Genomic DNA, 26,059 nt, shown 5'->3' on the forward strand with positions numbered 1-26,059 from the left:
ATTTTCATGTTCATACAGATAGCGGTGCTGATATTTCCATGTTTATACAGGTAGCGGTGTAGATATTTACATGTTTATACAGATAGCGGTGTAGATATTTCCATGTTTATACAGATAGCGGTGTAGATATCTCCATCTTAATACAAATGGCGGTGTAGATATTTATATGTTCATACAGATGGCGGTGCAGATATTTCCATGTTCATACAGATGGCGGTGTAGATATTTCCATGTTAATAGAGATAGCGGTGTAGTTATTTCCATGTGTAAAGAGATAGCTGTGTAGATATTTACATGAATATGGAGATAGCTATGTAGATATTTCCATTTTCATGCAGATCCGGAGTAGGTATTTCCATGTTCAAACAGATAGCGGTGTAGATATTTCCATGTTCATACAGATAGCAGTGTAGATATTTCCATGTTTATACCGATAGCGGTGAAGATGTATGCATGTTTACACAGATAGTGGTGTAGATATTTCCATGTTCATACAGATAGCGGTGTAGATATTTCCATGTTCATCCAGATGGCTATGTAGATATATCCATGTTCATTCAGATGGCGGTGTAGATATTTCCATGTTCATACAGATAGCGGTGCTGATATTTCCATGTTTATACAGATAGCGGTGTAGATATTTCCATATTTATACAGATAGCGGTGTAGATATCTCCATCTTAATACAGATGTCGGTGTAGATATTTATATGTTCATACAGATGGCGGTGCAGATATTTCCATGTTCATACAGATGGTGGTGTAGATATTTCCATGTTTATAGAGATAGCGGTGTAGTTATTTCCATGTGTAAAGTAATAGTTTTGTAGATATTTCCGTGTATATGCAGATAGCTGTTTAAATATTTCCATTTTCATGCAGATAGCGGTGTAGATATTTCCATGTTCAAACAGTTAGCGGTGTAGATATTTCCATGTTCATACAGATAGCGGTGTAGATATTTCCATGTTTAAACAGATAGCGGTGAAGATGTATGCTTGTTTGCACAGATAGTGGGGTAGATATTTCCATGTTCATACAGATAGCGGTGTAAATATTTCCATGTTCATACACATAGTGGTGTAGATATATCCATGTTCATACAGATAGCGGTGTAGATATTTCCATGTTCATACAGATAGAGGTGTAGATATTTCCATGTTCATACAGATAGCGGTGTAGCTATTTCCATGTTCATACAGATAGCGGTGTAAGTATTTCCATGTTCATCCAGATGGGTGTGTAGATAAATCTATGTTCATACAGATGGCGGTGAAGATATTTCCATGTTCATACAGATAGCGGTGTAGATATTTCCATGTTTATACAGATATCGGTGTAGATATTTCCATGTTCATACAGATAGCGGTGTAGATATTTCCATGTTCATACAGACAGCAGTGTAGGTATTTCCATGTTCATACAGATAGTGGTGTAGATATTTCCATGTTCATAGAGATAGCGGTGTAGCTATTTCCATGTTCATACAGATAGCGGTGTAGATATTTCCATGTTCATAGAGATAGCGGTGTAGATATTTCCATGGTCATACACATAGCGGTGCTGATATTTCCATGTTTATACAGGTAGCGGTGTAGATAATTCCATGTTTATACAGATAGCGGTGTAGATATTTCCATGTTTATACAGATAGCGGTTTAGATATTTCCATGTTTATACAGATAGCGGTGTAGATATTTCCATGTTTATACAGATAGTGGTGTATATATTTCCATGTTTACAGAGATAGCGGTGTAGTTATTTCCATGTGTAAAGAGATAGCTTTGTAGATATTTCCATGTATATGCAGATAGCTGTGTAGATATTTCCATTTTCATGCAGATAGCGGTGTAGATATTTTCATGTTCATACAGATAGCGGTGCTGATATTTCCATGTTTATACAGGTAGCGGTGTAGATATTTCCATGTTTATACAGATAGCGGTGTAGATATTTCCATGTTTATACAGATAGCGGTGAAGATATCTCCATCTTAATACAGATGGCGGTGTAGATATTTATATGTTCATACAGATGGCGGTGCAGATATTTCCATGTTCACACAGATGGCGGTGTAGATATTTCCATGTTAATAGAGATAGCGGTGTAGTTATTTCCATGTGTAAAGAAATAGCTTTGTAGATATTTCCATGTATATGGAGATAGCTATGTAGATATTTCCATTTTCATGCAGATAGCGGAGTAGATATTTCCATATTCAAACAGATAGCGGTGTAGATATTTCCATGTTCATACAGATAGCGGTGTGGATATTTCCATGTTTATACCGATAGCGGTGAAGATGTATGCATGTTTACACAGATAGTGGTGTAGATATGTCCATGTTCATACAGATAGCAGTGTAGATATTTCCATGTTCATCCAGATGGCTATGTAGATATATCCATGTTCATTCAGATGGCGGTGTAGATATTTCCATGTTCATAGAGACAGCGGTGTAGATATTTCCATGTTCATACATATAGCGGTGTAGATATTTCCGTGTTCATCCAGATGGCTGTGTAGTTATATCCATGTTCATACAGATAGCGGTGTATATATATCCTTGTTCATACAGATAGCGGTGTAGATATTTCCATGTTCATACAGACAGCGGTGTAGATATTTCCATGTCCATACAGATAGCGGTGTAGATATTTCCATGTTTATACAGATAGCGGTGAAGATGTATGCATGTTTACACAGATAGCGGTGTAGTTTTTTCCATGTTCATACAGACGGCTGTGTAGACATATCCATGTTCATAGAGATGGCGGTGAAGATATTTCCATGTTCATACAGATAGCGGTGTAGATATTTCCATGTTTATACAGATAGCGGTGAAGATGTATGCATGTTTGCACAGATAGTGGTGTAGATATTTCCATGTTCATACAGATAGCGGTGTAAATATTTCCATGTTCATACAGATAGTGGTGTAGATATTTCCATGTTCATACAGATAGCGGCGTAGATATTTCCATGTTCATACAGATAGCGGTGTAGATATTTCCATGTTCATCCAGAAGGCTGTGTAGATATTTCCATGTTCATACAGATAGCGGTACTGATATTTCCATGTTGATACAGGTAGCGGTGTAGATATTTCCATGTTCATACAGATAGCGGTGTAGATATTTCCATGTTCATACAGATAGCGGTGTAGATATTTCCATGTTCATACAGATAGCGGTGTAGCTATTTCCATGTTCATACAGATAGCGGTGTAGATATTTCCATGTTCATCCAGATGGGTGTGTAGATATATCCATGTTCATACAGATGGCGGTGTAGATATTTCCATGTTCATCCAGATGGGTGTGTAGATATATCCATGTTCATACAGATGGCGGTGAAGATATTTCCATGTTCATACAGATAGCGGTGTAGATATTTCCATGTTTATACAGATATCGGTGTAGATATTTCCATGTTCATACAGATAGCGGTGTAGATATTTCCATGTTCATACAGATAGCGGTGTAGATATTCCCATGTTCATAGAGATAGCGGTGAAGATATTTCCATGGTCATACAGATAGCGGTGCTGATATTTCCATGTTTATACAGGTAGCGGTGTAGATAATTCCATGTTTATACAGATAGCGGTGTAGATATTTCCATGTTTATACAGATAGCGATGTAGATATTTAAATGTTTATACAGATAGCGGTTTCGATATTTCCATGTTTATACACATAGTGGTGTATATATTTCCATGTTTACAGAGATAGCGGTGTAGTTATTTCCATGTGTAAATAGATAGCTTTGTAGATATTTCCATGTATATGCAGATAGCTGTGTAGATATTTCCATTTTCATGCAGATTCCGGTGTAGATATTTCCATGTTCATACAGATAGCGGTGTAGATATTTCCATGTTCATACAGATAGCGGTGCTGATATTTCCATGTTTATACAGGTAGCGGTATAGATATTTCCATGTTTATACAGATAGCGGTGTAGATATTTCCATGTTTATACAGATAGCGGTGGTGATATTTCCATGTTTATACAGATAGCTGTGTAGATATCTCCATCTTAATACAGATGGCGGTGTAGATATTTATATGTTCATACAGATGGCGGTGCAGATATTTCCATGTTGATACAGATGGTGGTGTAGATATTTCCATGTTTATTGAGATAGCGGTGTAGTTATTTCCATGTGTAAAGAAATAGCTTTGTAGATGTTTCCGTGTATATGCAGATAGCTGTGTAAATATTTCCATTTTCATGCAGATAGCGGTGTAGATATTTCCATCTTCAAACAGTTAACGGTGTAGATATTTCCATGTTCATACAGATAGCGGTGTAGATATTTCCATGTTTATACAGATAGCGGTGAAGATGTATGCATGTTTGCACAGATAGTGGTGTAGATATTTCCATGTTCATACAGATAGCGGTGTAAATATTTCCATGTTCATACAGATAGTGGTGTAGATATTTCCATGTTCATACAGATAGCGGTGTAGATATTTCCATGTTCATACAGATAGCGGTGTAGATATTTCCGTGTTTATACAGATATCGGTGTAGATATTTCCATGTTTATTCAGATAGCGGTGTAGATATCTCCATCTTAATACAGATGGCGGTGTAGATATTTATATGATCATACAGATGGCGGTGCAGATATTTCCATGTTCATACAGATGGCGGTGTAGATATTTCCATGTTTATAGAGATAGCGGTGTAGTTATTTCCATGTGTAAAGAGATAGCTGTATAGATATTTCCATGTATATGCAGATAGCTTTGTAGATATTTCCATTTTCATGCAGATAGCGGTGTAGATATTTCCATGTTCAAACAGATAGCGGTGTAGATATTTCCATGTTCATACAGATAGCGGTGTAGATATTTCCGTGTTCAAACAGATAGCGGTGTATATATTTCCATGTTCATGCAGATAGCGGTGTAGATATTTCCATGTTCATACAGATAGCTGTGTAGATATTTCCATGTTTAAACAGATAGTGGTGAAGATGTATACATGTTTACACAGATAGCGGTGTAGATATTTCCATGCTCATACAGATAGCTGTGTAGATACTTCCGTGTTCATCCAGATGGCTGTGTAGATATATCCATGTTCATACAGATGGCGGTGAAGATATTTCCATGTTCATACTGATAGCGGTGTAGGTATTTCCATGTTCATACAGATAGCGGTGTAGATATTCCCATGTTCATAGAGATAGCGGTGTAGATATTTCCATGGTCATACAGATAGCGGTGCTGATATTTCCATGTTTATACAGGTAGCGGTGTTGATAATTCCATTTTTATACAGATAGCGGTGTAGATATTTCCATGTTTATACAGATAGCGGTGTAGATATTTCCATGTTTATACAGATAGCAGTGTAGATATTTCCATGTTTATACAGATAGTGGTGTATATATTTCCAGGTTTACAGAGATAGCGGTGTAGTTATTTCCATGTGTAAAGAGAAAGCTTTGTAGATATTTCCATGTATATGCAGATAGCTGTGTAGATATTTCCATTTTCATGCAGATAGCGGTGTAGATATTTTCATGTTCATACAGATAGCGGTGCTGATATTTCCATGTTTATACAGGTAGCGGTGTAGATATTTACATGTTTATACAGATAGCGGTGTAGATATTTCCATGTTTATACAGATAGCGGTGTAGATATCTCCATCTTAATACAAATGGCGGTGTAGATATTTATATGTTCATACAGATGGCGGTGCAGATATTTCCATGTTCATACAGATGGCGGTGTAGATATTTCCATGTTAATAGAGATAGCGGTGTAGTTATTTCCATGTGTAAAGAGATAGCTGTGTAGATATTTACATGAATATGGAGATAGCTATGTAGATATTTCCATTTTCATGCAGATCCGGAGTAGGTATTTCCATGTTCAAACAGATAGCGGTGTAGATATTTCCATGTTCATACAGATAGCAGTGTAGATATTTCCATGTTTATACCGATAGCGGTGAAGATGTATGCATGTTTACACAGATAGTGGTGTAGATATTTCCATGTTCATACAGATAGCGGTGTAGATATTTCCATGTTCATCCAGATGGCTATGTAGATATATCCATGTTCATTCAGATGGCGGTGTAGATATTTCCATGTTCATACAGATAGCGGTGCTGATATTTCCATGTTTATACAGATAGCGGTGTAGATATTTCCATATTTATACAGATAGCGGTGTAGATATCTCCATCTTAATACAGATGTCGGTGTAGATATTTATATGTTCATACAGATGGCGGTGCAGATATTTCCATGTTCATACAGATGGTGGTGTAGATATTTCCATGTTTATAGAGATAGCGGTGTAGTTATTTCCATGTGTAAAGTAATAGTTTTGTAGATATTTCCGTGTATATGCAGATAGCTGTTTAAATATTTCCATTTTCATGCAGATAGCGGTGTAGATATTTCCATGTTCAAACAGTTAGCGGTGTAGATATTTCCATGTTCATACAGATAGCGGTGTAGATATTTCCATGTTTAAACAGATAGCGGTGAAGATGTATGCTTGTTTGCACAGATAGTGGGGTAGATATTTCCATGTTCATACAGATAGCGGTGTAAATATTTCCATGTTCATACACATAGTGGTGTAGATATATCCATGTTCATACAGATAGCGGTGTAGATATTTCCATGTTCATACAGATAGAGGTGTAGATATTTCCATGTTCATACAGATAGCGGTGTAGCTATTTCCATGTTCATACAGATAGCGGTGTAAGTATTTCCATGTTCATCCAGATGGGTGTGTAGATAAATCTATGTTCATACAGATGGCGGTGAAGATATTTCCATGTTCATACAGATAGCGGTGTAGATATTTCCATGTTTATACAGATATCGGTGTAGATATTTCCATGTTCATACAGATAGCGGTGTAGATATTTCCATGTTCATACAGACAGCAGTGTAGGTATTTCCATGTTCATACAGATAGTGGTGTAGATATTTCCATGTTCATAGAGATAGCGGTGTAGCTATTTCCATGTTCATACAGATAGCGGTGTAGATATTTCCATGTTCATAGAGATAGCGGTGTAGATATTTCCATGGTCATACACATAGCGGTGCTGATATTTCCATGTTTATACAGGTAGCGGTGTAGATAATTCCATGTTTATACAGATAGCGGTGTAGATATTTCCATGTTTATACAGATAGCGGTTTAGATATTTCCATGTTTATACAGATAGCGGTGTAGATATTTCCATGTTTATACAGATAGTGGTGTATATATTTCCATGTTTACAGAGATAGCGGTGTAGTTATTTCCATGTGTAAAGAGATAGCTTTGTAGATATTTCCATGTATATGCAGATAGCTGTGTAGATATTTCCATTTTCATGCAGATAGCGGTGTAGATATTTTCATGTTCATACAGATAGCGGTGCTGATATTTCCATGTTTATACAGGTAGCGGTGTAGATATTTCCATGTTTATACAGATAGCGGTGTAGATATTTCCATGTTTATACAGATAGCGGTGAAGATATCTCCATCTTAATACAGATGGCGGTGTAGATATTTATATGTTCATACAGATGGCGGTGCAGATATTTCCATGTTCACACAGATGGCGGTGTAGATATTTCCATGTTAATAGAGATAGCGGTGTAGTTATTTCCATGTGTAAAGAAATAGCTTTGTAGATATTTCCATGTATATGGAGATAGCTATGTAGATATTTCCATTTTCATGCAGATAGCGGAGTAGATATTTCCATATTCAAACAGATAGCGGTGTAGATATTTCCATGTTCATACAGATAGCGGTGTGGATATTTCCATGTTTATACCGATAGCGGTGAAGATGTATGCATGTTTACACAGATAGTGGTGTAGATATGTCCATGTTCATACAGATAGCAGTGTAGATATTTCCATGTTCATCCAGATGGCTATGTAGATATATCCATGTTCATTCAGATGGCGGTGTAGATATTTCCATGTTCATAGAGACAGCGGTGTAGATATTTCCATGTTCATACATATAGCGGTGTAGATATTTCCGTGTTCATCCAGATGGCTGTGTAGTTATATCCATGTTCATACAGATAGCGGTGTATATATATCCTTGTTCATACAGATAGCGGTGTAGATATTTCCATGTTCATACAGACAGCGGTGTAGATATTTCCATGTCCATACAGATAGCGGTGTAGATATTTCCATGTTTATACAGATAGCGGTGAAGATGTATGCATGTTTACACAGATAGCGGTGTAGTTTTTTCCATGTTCATACAGACGGCTGTGTAGACATATCCATGTTCATAGAGATGGCGGTGAAGATATTTCCATGTTCATACAGATAGCGGTGTAGATATTTCCATGTTTATACAGATAGCGGTGAAGATGTATGCATGTTTGCACAGATAGTGGTGTAGATATTTCCATGTTCATACAGATAGCGGTGTAAATATTTCCATGTTCATACAGATAGTGGTGTAGATATTTCCATGTTCATACAGATAGCGGCGTAGATATTTCCATGTTCATACAGATAGCGGTGTAGATATTTCCATGTTCATCCAGAAGGCTGTGTAGATATTTCCATGTTCATACAGATAGCGGTACTGATATTTCCATGTTGATACAGGTAGCGGTGTAGATATTTCCATGTTCATACAGATAGCGGTGTAGATATTTCCATGTTCATACAGATAGCGGTGTAGATATTTCCATGTTCATACAGATAGCGGTGTAGCTATTTCCATGTTCATACAGATAGCGGTGTAGATATTTCCATGTTCATCCAGATGGGTGTGTAGATATATCCATGTTCATACAGATGGCGGTGTAGATATTTCCATGTTCATCCAGATGGGTGTGTAGATATATCCATGTTCATACAGATGGCGGTGAAGATATTTCCATGTTCATACAGATAGCGGTGTAGATATTTCCATGTTTATACAGATATCGGTGTAGATATTTCCATGTTCATACAGATAGCGGTGTAGATATTTCCATGTTCATACAGATAGCGGTGTAGATATTTCCATGTTTATACAGATAGCGGAGTAGATATCTCCATCTTAATACAGATGGCGGTGTAGATATTTATATGATCATACAGATGGCGGTGCAGATATTTCCATGTTCATACAGATGGCGGTGTAGGTATTTCCATGTTTATAGAGATAGCGGTGTAGTTATTTCCATGTGTAAAGAGATAGCTGTATAGATATTTCCATGTATATGCAGATAGCTTTGTAGATATTTCCATTTTCATGCAGATAGCGGTGTAGATATTTCCATGTTCAAACAGATAGCGGTGTAGATATTTCCATGTTCATACAGATAGCTGTGTAGATATTTCCATGTTTAAACAGATAGTGGTGAAGATGTATACATGTTTACACAGATAGCGGTGTAGATATTTCCATGCTCATACACATAGCGGTGTTGATACTTCCGTGTTCATCCAGATGGCTGTGTAGATATATCCATGTTCATACAGATGGCGGTGAAGATATTTCCATGTTCATACAGATAGCAGTGTAGATATTTCCATGTTCATAAGACAGCGGTGTAGATATTTCCATGTTCATACAGATAGTGTTGAAGATATTCCCATGTTCATACAGATAGCGGTGTAGCTATTTCCATGTTCATACAGATAGCGGTGTAGATATTCCCATGTTCATAGAGATAGCAGTGTAGATATTTCCATGGTCATACAGATAGCGGTGCTGATATTTCCATGTTTATACAGGTGGCGGTGTAGATAATTCCATGTTTATACAGATAGCGGTGTAGATATTTCCATATTTATACAGATAGCGGTGTAGATATTTCCATGTTTATACAGATAGCGGTGTAGATATTTCCATGTTTATACAGATAGTGGTGTATATATTTCCATGTTTACAGAGATAGCGGTGTAGTTATTTCCATGTGTAATGAGATAGCTTTGTAGATATTTCCATGTATATGCAGATAGCTGTGTAGATATTTCCATTTTCATGCAGATAGCGGTGTAGATATTTTCATGTTCATACAGATAGCGGTGCTGATATTTCCATGTTTATACAGGTAGCGGTGTAGATATTTCCATGTTTATACAGATAGCGGTGTAGATATCTCCATCTTAATACAGATGGCGGTGTAGATATTAATATGTTCATACAGATGGCGGTGCAGATATTTCCATGTTCATACAGATGGCGGTGTAGATATTTCCATGTTCATACAGATAGCGGTGTAGATATTTCCATGTTTATACCGATAGCGGTGAAGATGTATGCATGTTTACACAGATAGTGGTGTAGATATGTCCATGTTCATACAGATAGCGGTGTAGATATTTCCATATTCATCCAGATGGCTATGTAGATATATCCATGTTCATTCAGATGGCGGTGTAGATATTTCCATGTTCATAGAGACAGCGGTGTAGATATTTCCATGTTCATACATATAGCGGTGTAGATATTTCCGTGTTCATCCAGATGGCTGTGTAGTTATATCCATGTTCATACAGATAGCGGTGTAGATATATCCTTGTTCATACAGATAGCGGTGTAGATATTTCCATGTTCATACAGACAGCGGTGTAGATATTTCCATGTTCATACAGATAGTGGTGTTGATATTTCCATGTTCATACAGATAGCGGTGTAGCTATTTCCATGTTCATACAGATAGCGGTGTAGATGTTTCCATGTTCATAGAGATAGCGGTGTAGATATTTCCATGATCATACAGATAGCGGTGCTGATATTTCCATGTTTATACAGGTAGCGGTGTAGATAATTCCATGTTTATACAGATAGCGGTGTAGATATTTCCATGTTTATACAGATAGCGGTGTAGATATTTCCATGTTTATACAGATAGCGGTGTAGATATTTCCATGTTTATACAGATAGTGGTGTAGATATTTCCATGTTTATAGAGATAGCGGTGTAGTTATTTCCATGTGTAAAGAGATAGCTTTATAGATATTTCCATGTATATGTAGATAGCTGTGTAGATATTTCCATTTTCATGCAGATTGCGGTGTAGATATTTCCATGTTCATACAGATAGCGGTGTAGATATTTCCATGTTCATACAGATAGCGGTGCTGATATTTCCATGTTTATACAGGTAGCGGTGTAGATATTTCCATGTTTATACAGATAGCGGTGTAGATATTTCCATGTTTATACAGATAGCGGTGTAGATATTTCCATGTTTATACAGATAGCGGTGTAGTTATCTCCATCTTAATACAGATGGCTGTGTAGATATTTATTTGTTCATACAGATGGCAGTGCAGATATTTCCATGTTCATACAGATGGTGGTGTAGATATTTCCATGTTTATAGAGATAGCGGTGTAGTTATTTCCATGTGTAAAGAAATAGCTTTGTAGATATTTCCGTGTATATGCAGATAGCTGTGTAGATATTTCCATTTTCATGCAGATAGCGGTGTACATATTTCCATGTTCAAAGAGATAGCGGTGTAGATATTTCCATGTTCATACAGATAGCGGTGTAGATATTTCCATGTTTATACAGATAGCGGTGAAGATGTATGCATGTTTGCACAGATAGTGGTGTAGATATTTCCATGTTCATACAGATAGCAGTGTAAATATTTCCATGTTCATACAGATAGTGGTGTAGATATTTCCATGTTCATACAGATAGCGGTGTAGATATTTCCATGTTCATACAGATAGCGGTGTAGATATTTCCATGTTCATCCAGAAGGCTGTGTAAATATATCCATGTTCATAAGGATGGCGGTGAAGATATTTCCATGTTCATACAGATAGCGGTGTAGATATTTCCATGTTCATACAGATAGCGGTGTAGATATTTCCATGTTCGTACAGATAGCGGTGTAGATATTTCCATGTTCATACAGATAGCGGTGTAGCTATTTCCATGTTCATACAGATAGCGGTGCAGATATTTCCATGTTCATACAGATGGCGGTGTAGATATTTCCATGTTTATAGAGATAGCGGTCTAGTTATTTCCATGTGTAAAGAAATAGCTTTGTAGATATTTCCATGCATATGCAGATAGCTGTGCAGATATTTCCATTTTCATGCAGATAGCGGTGTAGATATTTCCATGTTCAAACAGATAGCGGTGTAGATATTTCCATGTTCATACAGATAGCAGTGTAGATATTTCCATGTTTAAACAGATAGCGGTGAAGATGTATACATATTTACACAGATAGCGGAGTAGATATTTCCATGTTCATTCAGGTAGCGGTGTAGATATTTCCATGTTCATCCAGATGGCTGTGTAGATATATCCATGTTCATACAGATGGCGGTGAGGATATTTCCATGTTCATACAGATAGCGGTGTAGACATATCTATGTTCATACAGATAGTGGTGTAGATATTTCCATGTTCATACAGATAGCGGTGAAGCTATTTCCATGTTCATACAGATAGCGGTGTAGATATTTCCATGTTCATCCAGATGGCTGTGTAGATATATCCATGTTCATACAGATGGCGGTGAAGACATTTCCATGTTCATACAGATAGCGGTGTAGATATTTCCATGTTTATACAGATAGCGGTGTAGATATCTTCATCTTAATACAGATGGCGGTGTAAATATTTATATGTTCATACAGATGGCGGTGCAGATATTTCCATGTTCATACAGATAGCGGTGTAGCTCTTTCCATGTTCATACAGATAGCGGTGTGGTTATTTCCATGTGTAAAGAAATAGCTTTGTAGATATTTCCATGTATATGCAGATAGGTGTGTTGATATTTCCATTTTCATGCAGATAGCGGAGCAGATATTTCCATGTTCAAACAGATAGCGGTGTAGATATTTCCATGTTCATACAGATAGCGGTGTAGATATTTCCATGTTTATACAGATAGCGGTGAAGGTGTATGCATGTTTACACAGTTAGCGGTGTAGATATTTCCATGTTCATACAGATAGCGGTGTAGATATTTCCATGTTCATCCAGATGGCTGTGTAGACATATCCATGTTCAGAAAGATGGCGCTGAAGATATTTCCATATTCATACAGGTAGCGGTGTAGATATTTCCATGTTCATACAGATGGCGGTGAAGATATTTCCATGTTCATACAGAGAGCGGTGTAGATATTTCCATGTTCATACAGATAGCGGTGTAGATGTTTCCATGTTTATACAGATAGCAGTGAAGATGTATGCATGTTTACACAGATAGCGGTGTAGATATTTCCATGTTCATCCAGATGGCTGTGTAGATATTTCCATGTTTATACAGATAGCGGTTAAGATGTATGCATGTTTACACAGATAGAGGTGTAGATATTTCCATGTTCATCCAGATGGCGGTGAAGATATTTCCATGTTCATACAGATAGCGGTGTAGATATTTCCATGTTCATACAGAAAGCGGTGTAGATATTTCCATGTTCATACAGATAGCGGTGTATATATTTCCATGTTCATACAGATAGCAGTGTAGATATTTCCATTTTCAAGCAGATAGCGCTGTAGATATTTCCATGTTCAAACAGATAGCGGTGTAGATATTTCCATGTCCATACAGATAGCGGTGTAGATATTTCCATGTTTATACAGATAGCGGTGAAGATGTATGCATGTTTACACAGATAGCGGTGTAGATATTTCCATGTTCATACAGATAGCGGTGTAGACATATCCATGTTCATAGAGATGGCGGTGAAGATATTTCCATGTTCATACAGATGGCTGTGTAGATATATCCATGTTCATACAGACGGCGGTGTAGATATTTCCATGTTCATACTGAAAGCGGTGCTGATATTTCCATGTTTATACAGGTAGCGGTGTAGATATTTCAATGTTTATACAGATAGCTGTGTATATATTTCCATGTTCATCCAGATGTCTGTGTAGATATATCCATGTTCATACAGATGGCGGTGAAGACATTTCCATGTTCATACAGATAGCGGTGTAGATATTTCCATGTTCATACAGATAACCGTGTAGATATTGCCATGTTCATACCGATAGCGGTGCTGATACTTCCATGTTTATACAGGTAGTGGTGTAGATATTTCCATGTTTATACACATAGCGGTGTAGATATTTCCATGTTTATACAGATAGCGGTGTAGATATCTCCATCTTAATACAGATGGCGGTGTAGATATTTATATGTTCTTACAGATGGCGTTGCAGATATTTCCATGTTCATACGGATGGCGGTGAAGGTATTTCCATGTTCATACAGATGGCGGTGTAGAAACTTCCATGTTCATACTGATAGCGGTGCTGACATTTCCATGTTTATACTGGTAGCGGTGTAGATATTTCCATGTTTATACAGATAGCAGTGTAGATATTTCCATATTTATAGAGATAGCGGTGTAGATATTGCCATGTTCATACCGATAGCGGTGCTGATACTTCCATGTTTATACAGGTAGCGGTGTACATATTTCCGTGTTTATACAGATAGCGGTGTAGATATTTCCATGTTCATACAGATAGCGGTGTAGATATTTCAATGTTTATACACATAGCGGTGAAGATGTATGCATGTTTACACAGATAGCGGTATAGATATTTCCATGTTCATCCAGATGGCTGTATAGATATTTCCATGTTTATACAGATAGCGGTGAAGATGTATGCATGTTTACACAGATAGCGGTGTAGATATTTCCATGTTCATCCAGATGGCGGTGAAGATATTTCCATGTTTATACAGATAGCGGTGTAGATATCTCCATCTTAATACAGATGGCGGTGTAAATATTTATATGTTCTTACAGATGGCGGTGCAGATATTTCCATGTTCATACAGATAGCGGTGTAGCTCTTTCCATGTTCATACAGATAGCGGTGTGGTTATTTCCATGTGTAAAGAAATAGCTTTGTAGATATTTCCATGTATATGCAGATAGGTGTGTTGATATTTCCATTTTCATGCAGATAGCGGAGCAGATATTTCCATGTTCAAACAGATAGCGGTGTAGATATTTCCATGTTCATACAGATAGCGGTGTAGATATTTCCATGTTTATACAGATAGCGGTGAAGGTGTATGCATGTTTACACAGTTAGCGGTGTAGATATTTCCATGTTCATACAGATAGCGGTGTAGATATTTCCATGTTCATACAGAAAGCGGTGTAGATATTTCCATGTTCATACAGATAGCGGTGTATATATTTCCATGTTCATACAGATAGCAGTGTAGATATTTCCATTTTCACGCAGATAGCGCTGTTGATATTTCCATGTTCAAACAGATAGCGGTGTAGATAATTCCATGTCCATACAGATAGCGGTGTAGATATTTCCATGTTTATACAGATAGCGGTGAAGATGTATGCATGTTTACACAGATAGCGGTGTAGATATTTCCATGTTCATACAGACGGCTGTGTAGACATATCCATGTTCATAGAGATGGCGGTGAAGATATTTCCATGTTCATACAGATAGCGGTGTAGATATTTCCATGTTTATACAGATAGCGGTGAAGGTGTATGCATGTTTGCACAGATAGTGGTGTAGATATTTCCATGTTCATACAGATAGCGGTGTAAATATTTCCATGTTCATACAGATAGTGGTGTAGATATTTCCATGTTCATACAGATAGCGGCGTAGATATTTCCATGTTCATACAGATAGCGGTGTAGATATTTCCATGTTCATCCAGAAGGCTGTGTAGATATTTCCATGTTCATACAGATAGCGGTACTGATATTTCCATGTTGATACAGGTAGCGGTGTAGATATTTCCATGTTCATACAGATAGCGGTGTAGATATTTCCATGTTCATACAGATAGCGGTGTAGATATTTCCATGTTCATACAGATAGCGGTGTAGCTATTTCCATGTTCATACAGATAGCGGTGTAGATATTTCCATGTTCATCCAGATGGGTGTGTAGATATATCCATGTTCATACAGATGGCGGTGAAGATATTTCCATGTTCATACAGATAGCGGTGTAGATATTTCCATGTTTATACAGATATCGGTGTAGATATTTCCATGTTCATACAGATAGCGGTGTAGATATTTCCATGTTCATACAGATAGCGGTGTAGATATTTCCATGTTTATACAGATATCGGTGTAGATATTTCCATGTTTATACAGATAGCGGAGTAGATATCTCCATCTTAATACAGATGGCGGTGTAGATATTTATATGATCATACAGATGGCGGTGCAGATATTTCCATGTTCATACAGATGGCGGTGTAGATATTTCCATGTTTATAGAGATAGCGGTGTAGTTATTTCCATGTGTAAAGAGATAGCTGTATAGATATTTCCATGTATATGCAGATAGCTTTGTAGATATTTCCATTTTCATGCAGATAGCGGTGTAGATATTTCCATGTTCAAACAGATAGCGGTGTAGATATTTCCATGTTCATACAGATAGCTGTGTAGATATTTCCATGTTTAAACAGATAGTGGTGAAGATGTATACATGTTTACACAGATAGCGGTGTAGATATTTCCATGCTCATACACATAGCGGTGTTGATACTTCCGTGTTCATCCAGATGGCTGTGTAGATATATCCATGTTCATAAAGATGGCGGTGAAGATATTTCCATGTTCATACAGATAGCAGTGTAGATATTTCCATGTTCATACAGACAGCGGTGTAGATATTTCCATGTTCATACAGATAGTGTTGTAGATATTCCCATGTTCATACAGATAGCGGTGTAGCTATTTCCATGTTCATACAGATAGCGGTGTAGATATTCCCATGTTCATAGAGATAGCGGTGTAGATATTTCCATGGTCAGATAGCGGTGCTGATATTTCCATGTTTATACAAGTAGCGGTGTAGATAATTCCATGTTTATACAGATAGTGGTGTAGATATTTCCATATTTATACAGATAGCGGTGTAGATATTTCCATGTTTATACAGATAGCGGTGTAGATATTTCCATGTTTATACAGATAGTGGTGTATATATTTCCATGTTTACAGAGATAGTGGTGTAGTTATTTCCATGTGTAAAGAGATAGCTGTGTAGATATTTCCATGTATATGCAGATAGCTGTGTAGATATTTCCATTTTCATGCAGATAGCGGTGTATATATTTCCATGTTCAAACAGTTAGCGGTGTAGATATTTCCATGTTCAGAAAGATAGCGGTGTAGATATTTCCATGTTTATACACATAGCGGTGAAGATGTATGCATGTTTACACAGATAGCGGTATAGATATTTCCATGTTCATCCAGATGGCTGTGTAGATATTTCCATGTTTATACAGATAGCGGTGAAGATGTATGCATGTTTACACAGATAGCGGTGTAGATATTTCCATGTTCATCCAGATGGCGGTGAAGATATTTCCATGTTTATACAGATAGCGGTGTAGATATCTCCATCTTAATACAGATGGCGGTGTAAATATTTATATGTTCTTACAGATGGCGGTGCAGGTATTTCCATGTTCATACAGATGGCGGTGTAGCTCTTTCCATGTTCATACAGATAGCGGTGTGGTTATTTCCATGTGTAAAGAAATAGCTTTGTAGATATTTCCATGTATATGCAGATAGGTGTGTTGATATTTCCATTTTCATGCAGATAGCGGAGCAGATATTTCCATGTTCAAACAGATAGCGGTGTAGATATTTCCATGTTCATACAGATAGCGGTGTAGATATTTCCATGTTTATACAGATAGCGGTGAAGGTGTATGCATGTTTACACAGTTAGCGGTGTAGATATTTCCATGTTCATACAGATAGCGGTGTAGATATTTCCATGTTCATACAGATAGCGGTGTAGATATTTCCATGTTCATACAGATAGCGGTGTATATATTTCCATGTTCATACAGATAGCAGTGTAGATATTTCCATTTTCACGCAGATAGCGCTGTAGATATTTCCATGTTCAAACAGATAGCGGTGTAGATATTTCCATGTCCATACAGATAGCGGTGTAGATATTTCCATGTTTATACAGATAGCGGTGAAGATGTATGCATGTTTACACAGATAGCGGTGTAGATATTTCCATGTTCATACAGACGGCTGTGTAGACATATCCATGTTCATAGAGATGGCGGTGAAGATATTTCCATGTTCATACAGATAGCGGTGTAGATATTTCCATGTTTATACAGATAGCGGTGAAGATGTATGCATGTTTGTACAGATAGTGGTGTAGATATTTCCATGTTCATACAGATAGCGGTGTAAATATTTCCATGTTCATACAGATAGCGGTGTAGATATTTCCATGTTCATACAGATAGCGGCGTAGATATTTCCATGTTCATACAGATAGCGGTGTAGATATTTCCATGTTCATCCAGAAGGCTGTGTAGATATTTCCATGTTCATACAGATAGCGGTACTGATATTTCCATGTTGATACAGGTAGCGGTGTAGATATTTCCATGTTCATACAGATAGCGGTGTAGATATTTCCATGTTCATACAGATAGCGGTGTAGATATTTCCATGTTCATACAGATAGCGGTGTAGCTATTTCCATGTTCATACAGATAGCGGTGTAGATATTTCCATGTTCATCCAGATGGGTGTGTAGATATATCCATGTTCATACAGATGGCGGTGAAGATATTTCCATGTTCATACAGATAGCGGTGTAGATATTTCCATGTTTATACAGATATCGGTGTAGATATTTCCATGTTCATACAGATAGCGGTGTAGATATTTCCATGTTCATACAGATAGCGGTGTAGATATTTCCATGTTTATACAGATATCGGTGTAGATATTTCCATGTTTATACAGATAGCGGAGTAGATATCTCCATCTTAATACAGATGGCGGTGTAGATATTTATATGATCATACAGATGGCGGTGCAGATATTTCCATGTTCATTCAGATGGCGGTGTAGATATTTCCATGTTTATAGAGATAGCGGTGTAGTTATTTCCATGTGTAAAGAGATAGCTGTATAGATATTTCCATGTATATGCAGATAGCTTTGTAGATATTTCCATTTTCATGCAGATAGCGGTGTAGATATTTCCATGTTCAAACAGATAGCGGTGTAGATATTTCCATGTTCATACAGATAGCTGTGTAGATATTTCCATGTTTAAACAGATAGTGGTGAAGATGTATACATGTTTACACAGATAGCGGTGTAGATATTTCCATGCTCATACACATAGCGGTGTTGATACTTCCGTGTTCATCCAGATGGCTGTGTAGATATATCCATGTTCATACAGATGGCGGTGAAGATATTTCCATGTTCATACAGATAGCAGTGTAGATATTTCCATGTTCATACAGACAGCGGTGTAGATATTTCCATGTTCATACAGATAGTGTTGTAGATATTCCCATGTTCATACAGATAGCGGTGTAGCTATTTCCATGTTCATACAGATAGCGGTGTAGATATTCCCATGTTCATAGAGATAGCGGTGTAGATATTTCCATGGTCATACAGATAGCGGTGCTGATATTTCCATGTTTATACAGGTAGCGGTGTAGATAATTCCATGTTTATACAGATAGCGGTGTAGATATTTCCATATTTATACAGATAGCGGTGTAGATATTTCCATGTTTATACAGATAGCGGTGTAGATATTTCCATGTTTATACAGATAGTGGTGTATATATTTCCATGTTTACAGAGATAGTGGTGTAGTTATTTCCATGTGTAAAGAGATAGCTGTGTAGATATTTCCATGTATATGCAGATAGCTGTGTAGATATTTCCATTTTCATGCAGATAGCGGTGTATATATTTCCATGTTCAAACAGTTAGCGGTGTAGATATTTCCATGTTCAGAAAGATAGCGGTGTAGATATTTCCATGTTTATACACATAGCGGTGAAGATGTATGCATGTTTACACAGATAGCGGTATAGATATTTCCATGTTCATCCAGATGGCTGTGTAGATATTTCCATGTTTATACAGATAGCGGTGAAGATGTATGCATGTTTACACAGATAGCGGTGTAGATATTTCCATGTTCATCCAGATGGCGGTGAAGATATTTCCATGTTTATACAGATAGCGGTGTAGATATCTCCATCTTAATACAGATGGCGGTGTAAATATTTATATGTTCTTACAGATGGCGGTGCAGATATTTCCATGTTCATACAGAAAGCGGTGTAGCTCTTTCCATGTTCATACAGATAGCGGTGTGGTTATTTCCATGTGTAAAGAAATAGCTTTGTAGATATTTCCATGTATATGCAGATAGGTGTGTTGATATTTCCATTTTCATGCAGATAGCGGAGCAGATATTTCCATGTTCAAACAGATAGCGGTGTAGATATTTCCATGTTCATACAGATAGCGGTGTAGATATTTCCATGTTTATACAGATAGCGGTGAAGGTGTATGCATGTTTACACAGTTAGCGGTGTAGATATTTCCATGTTGATACAGATAGCGGTGTAGATATTTCCATGTTCATACAGAAAGCGGTGTAGATATTTCCATGTTCATACAGATAGCGGTGTATATATTTCCATGTTCATACAGATAGCAGTGTAGATATTTCCATTTTCAAGCAGATAGCGCTGTAGATATTTCCATGTTCAAACAGATAGCGGTGTAGATATTTCCATGTCCATACAGATAGCGGTGTAGATATTTCCATGTTTATACAGATAGCGGTGAAGATGTATGCATGTTTACACAGATAGCGGTGTAGATATTTCCATGTTCATACAGACGGCTGTGTAGACATATCCATGTTCATAGAGATGGCGGTGAAGATATTTCCATGTTCATACAGATAGCGGTGTAGATATTTCCATGTTTATACAGATAGCGGTGAAGATGTATGCATGTTTGCACAGATAGTGGTGTAGATATTTCCATGTTCATACAGATAGCGGTGTAAATATTTCCATGTTCATACAGATAGTGGTGTAGATATTTCCATGTTCATACAGATAGCGGTGTAGATATTTCCATGTTCATACAGATAGCGGTGTAGATATTTCCATGTTCATCCAGAAGGCTGTGTAGATATTTCCATGTTCATACAGATAGCGGTACTGATATTTCCATGTTGATACAGGTAGCGGTGTAGATATTTCCATGTTCATACAGATAGCGGTGTAGATATTTCCATGTTCATACAGATAGCGGTGTAGATATTTCCATGTTCATACAGATAGCGGTGTAGCTATTTCCATGTTCATACAGATAGCAGTGTAGATATTTCCATGTTCATCCAGATGGGTGTGTAGATATATCCATGTTCATACAGATGGCGGTGAAGATATTTCCATGTTCATACAGATAGCGGTGTAGATATTTCCATGTTTATACAGATATCGGTGTAGATATTTCCATGTTCATACAGATAGCGGTGTAGATATTTCCATGTTCATACAGATAGCGGTGTAGATATTTCCATGTTTATACAGATATCGGTGTAGATATTTCCATGTTCATACAGATAGCGGTGTAGATATTTCCATGTTCATACAGATTGCGGTGTAGATATTTTCATGTACATCCAGATGGCTGTGTAGATATATCCATGTTCATACAGATGGCGGTGAAGATATTTCCATTTTCATGCAGATAGCGGTGTAGATATTTCCGTGTTCAAACAGATAGCGGTGCAGATATTTCCATGTTCATACAGATAGCTGTGTAGATATTTCCATGTTTAAACAGATAGTGGTGAAGATGTATACATGTTTACACAGATAGCGGTGTAGATATTTCCATGCTCATACACATAGCGGTGTTGATACTTCCGTGTTCATCCAGATGGCTGTGTAGATATATCCATGTTCATACAGATGGCGGTGAAGATATTTCCATGTTCATACAGATAGCAGTGTAGATATTTCCATGTTCATACAGACAGCGGTGTAGATATTTCCATGTTCATACAGATAGTGTTGTAGATATTCCCATGTTCATACAGATAGCGGTGTAGCTATTTCCATGTTCATACAGATAGCGGTGTAGATATTCCCATGTTCATAGAGATAGCGGTGTAGATATTTCCATGGTCATACAGATAGCGGTGCTGATATTTCCATGTTTATACAGGTAGCGGTGTAGATAATTCCATGTTTATACAGATAGCGGTGTAGATATTTCCATATTTATACAGATAGCGGTGTAGATATTTCCATGTTTATACAGATAGCGGTGTAGATATTTCCATGTTTATACAGATAGTGGTGTATATATTTCCATGTTTACAGAGATAGCGGTGTAGTTATTTCCATGTGTAATGAGATAGCTTTGTAGATATTTCCATGTATATGCAGATAGCTGTGTAGATATTTCCATTTTCATGCAGATAGCGGTGTAGATATTTTCATGTTCATACAGATAGCGGTGCTGATATTTCCATGTTTATACAGGTAGCGGTGTAGATATTTCCATGTTTATACAGATAGCGGTTTAGATATCTCCATCTTAATACAGATGGCGGTGTAGATATTTATATGTTCATACAGATGGCGGTGCAGTTATTTCCATGTTCATACAGATGGCGGTGTAGATATTTCCATGTTAATAGAGATAGCGGTGCAGTTATTTCCATGTGTAAAGAAATAGCTTTGTAGATATTTCCATGTATATGGAGATAGCTATGTAGATATTTCCATTTCCATGCAGATAGCGGAGTAGGTATTTCCATGTTCAAACAGATAGCGGTGTAGATATTTCCATGTTCATACAGATAGCGGTGTAGATATTTCCATGTTTATACCGATAGCGGTGAAGATGTATGCATGTTTACACAGATAGTGGTGTAGATATGTCCATGTTCATACAGATAGCGGTGTAGATATTTCCATGTTTAAACAGATAGTGGTGAAGATGTATACATGTTTACACAGATAGCGGTGTAGATATTTCCATGCTCATACACATAGCGGTGTTGATACTTCCGTGTTCATCCAGAAGGCTGTGTAGATATATCCATGTTCATACAGATGGCGGTGAAGATATTTCCATGTTCATACAGATAGCAGTGTAGATATTTCCATGTTCATACAGACAGCGGTGTAGATATTTCCATGTTCATACAGATAGTGTTGTAGATATTCCCATGTTCATACAGATAGCGGTGTAGCTATTTCCATGTTCATACAGATAGCGGTGTAGATATTCCCATGTTCATAGAGATAGCGGTGTAGATATTTCCATGGTCATACAGATAGCGGTGCTGATATTTCCATGTTTATACAGGTAGCGGTGTAGATAATTCCATGTTTATACAGATAGCGGTGTAGATATTTCCATATTTATACAGATAGCGGTGTAGATATTTCCATGTTTATACAGATAGCGGTGTAGATATTTCCATGTTTATACAGATAGTGGTGTATATATTTCCATGTTTACAGAGATAGCGGTGTAGTTATTTCCATGTGTAATGAGATAGCTTTGTAGATATTTCCATGTATATGCAGATAGCTGTGTAGATATTTCCATTTTCATGCAGATAGCGGTGTAGATATTTTCATGTTCATACAGATAGCGGTGCTGATATTTCCATGTTTATACAGGTAGCGGTGTAGATATTTCCATGTTTATACAGATAGCGGTGTAGATATCTCCATCTTAATACAGATGGCGGTGTAGATATTTATATGTTCATACAGATGGCGGTGCAGATATTTCCATGTTCATACAGATGGCGGTGTAGATATTTCCATGTTAATAGAGATAGCGGTGCAGTTATTTCCATGTGTAAAGAAATAGCTTTGTAGATATTTCCATGTATATGGAGATAGCTATGTAGATATTTCCATTTTCATGCAGATAGCGGAGTAGGTATTTCCATGTTCAAACAGATAGCGGTGTAGATATTTCCATGTTCATACAGATAGCAGTGTAGATATTTCCATGTTTATACCGATAGCGGTGAAGATGTATGCATGTTTACACAGATAGTGGTGTAGATATGTCCATGTTCATACAGATAGCGGTGTAGATATTTCCATGTTCATCCAGATGGCTATGTAGATATATCCATGTTCATTCAGATGGCGGTGTAGATATTTCCATGTTCATAGAGACAGCGGTGTAGATATTTCCATGTTCATACAGATAGCGGTGTAGATATTTCAATGTTTATACACATAGCGGTGAAGATGTATGCATGTTTACACAGATAGCGGTATAGATATTTCCATGTTCATCCAGATGGCTGTGTAGATATTTCCATGTTTATACAGATAGCGGTGAAGATGTATGCATGTTTACACAGATAGCGGTGTAGATATTTCCATGTTCATCCAGATGGCGGTGAAGATATTTCCATGTTCATACAGATAGCGGTGTAGATATTTCCATGTTCATACAGAAAGCGGTGTAGATATTTCCATTTTCAAGTAGATAGCGCTGTATGTATTTCCATGTTCAAACAGATAGCGGTGTAGGTATTTCCATGTTCATAAAGATAGCGGTGTAGATATTTCCATGTTTATACAGATAGCGGTGAAAATGTATGCATGTTTACACAGATAGCGGTGTAGATATTTCCATGTTCATCCAGATGGCTGTGTAGATATATCCATGTTCATAGAGAAGGCGGTGAAGATATTTCCATTTTCATACAGATAGCGGTGTAGATATTTCCATGTTCATACAGATAGACGTGTAGATATTGCCATGTTCATACCGATAGCGGTGCTGATACTTCCATGTTTATACAGGTAGCGGTGTACATATTTCCGTGTTTATACAGATAGCGGTGTAGATATTTCCATGTTCATACAGATAGCGGTGTAGATATTTCCATGTTTGTACAGATAGCGGTGTAGATATCTCCTTCTTAATACAGATGGCGGTGTAGATATTTCCATGTTCATACAGATGGCGGTGTAGATATTTCCATGTTTATAGAGATAGCGGTGTAGTTATTTCCATGTGCAAAGAGATAGCTGTGTAGATATTTCTATTTATATACAGATAGTTGTGTAGATATTTCCATTTTCATGCAGATAGCAGTGTAGATATTTCCATGTTCAAACAGATAGCGGTATAGATATTTCCATGTTCATACAGATAGCGGTGTAGATATTTCCATGTTTATACAGATAGCGGTGAAGATATATGCATGTTTACACAGATAGCGGTGTAGATATTTCCATGTTCATCCAGACGGCTGTGTAGACATATCCATGTTCATACAGATGGTGGTGAAGATATTTCCATGTTCATACAGATGGCTGTGTAGATATATCCATGTTCATACACATGGCGGTGACGGTATTTCCATGTACATACAGACGGTGGTGTAGATATTTCCATGTTCATACAGATAGCGGTGCTGATATTTCCATGTTTATACAGGTAGCGGTGTAGATTTTTCCATGTTTATACAGATAGCGGTGTAGATATTTCCATGTTAATACAGATAGCGGTGTAAATATTTCCATGTTTATACAGATAGCGGTGTAGATATCTCCATCTTAATACAGATGGCGGTGTAGATATTTATAAGTTCATACAGTTGGCGGTGCAGATATTTCCATGTTCATACGTATACCGGTGAAGATACTTCCATGTTCATACAGATGGCGGTGTAGAAACTTCCATGTTCATACTGATAGCGGTGCTGATATTTCCATGTTTATACAGGTAGCGGTGTAGATATTTCCATGTTTATACAGATAGCGGTGTAGATATTTACATGTTTATACACATAGCGGTGTAGATATTTCCATGTTTATACAGATAGCGGTGTAGATATTTCCATGTTTATGCAGATATTTGTGTAGATATCTCCATCTTAATACAGATGGCGGTGTAGATATTTAAATGTTCATACAGATGGCTGTGTAGACATATCCATGTTCATACAGATGGCGGTGAAGATATTTCCATGTTCATACAGATAGCGGTGTAGATATTTCCATGTTCATACAGATAGCGGTGTATATATTTCCATGTTCATACAGATGGCTTTGTAGATATATCCATGTTCCTACAGATGGCGGTGTAGATATTTATATGTTCATACAGATGGCTGTGCAGATATTTCCATGTTCATACAGACGGCGGTGTAGATATTTCCATGTTCATACAGATAGTGGTGTAGTTATTTCCATGTGTAAGGAG

Source organism: Gorilla gorilla, chromosome 18 (assembly GCF_029281585.2).
Source record: "Gorilla gorilla gorilla isolate KB3781 chromosome 18, NHGRI_mGorGor1-v2.1_pri, whole genome shotgun sequence".
In the NCBI taxonomy this organism is placed as follows: Eukaryota; Metazoa; Chordata; class Mammalia; order Primates; family Hominidae; genus Gorilla; species Gorilla gorilla.